We start from the raw sequence: 575 nt of genomic DNA on the forward strand, positions 1-575 counted from the left end.
AAGTGTTGTAGCAATCGGAATCTACGAGCAGTTTCTTGTCGTTTCAGTCTTGTGTGTGGATTCCAAGTAAGTCTCTTGTCTAGATGGAGTCCCAAGTATCAAAGTAAATTTAATTTTGTTTATTTAAAAACCTGGTTGTATTTATTTATATCTAGTTTTCCATCCACCTATATTTACACTTCCTTAACTGAAGATTATTAATATTATTTTTATATATTTAAACAAACAACATTTTTTTTTTACATATTTTCTTTTTTCGCTGTATATTAAGTTTAATGTTCTGTTACTTGTTAGGATGTTAGTATCTTGTTTTCATTTAGCCCTGACGAAGTGGGGGTTTGGTTTACATTGAGTAGTTTTTTTTTACTGTTTTGTACTTTTACTGACCGCCACCAGGGCTATCTACTTCATTGGTCAACTAACTTCTTGCAATAAGAAAAAAATAAACTTTTATACAGAAAAAAAAGTATACATGTTTACAGAGCTAATAAATCAGTTTTTATGAAGCATGTTGTATTCATGGAATATTTATTTTGTTTCTAAAATTACTAAGACTGATTAGTAGCGCTAACCCC

The sequence above is a fragment of the Halyomorpha halys genome, unplaced genomic scaffold (assembly GCF_000696795.3).
Source record: "Halyomorpha halys isolate HHAL.00 unplaced genomic scaffold, Hhal_1.1 Scaffold1272.1, whole genome shotgun sequence".
Classification (NCBI taxonomy): Eukaryota; Metazoa; Arthropoda; class Insecta; order Hemiptera; family Pentatomidae; genus Halyomorpha; species Halyomorpha halys.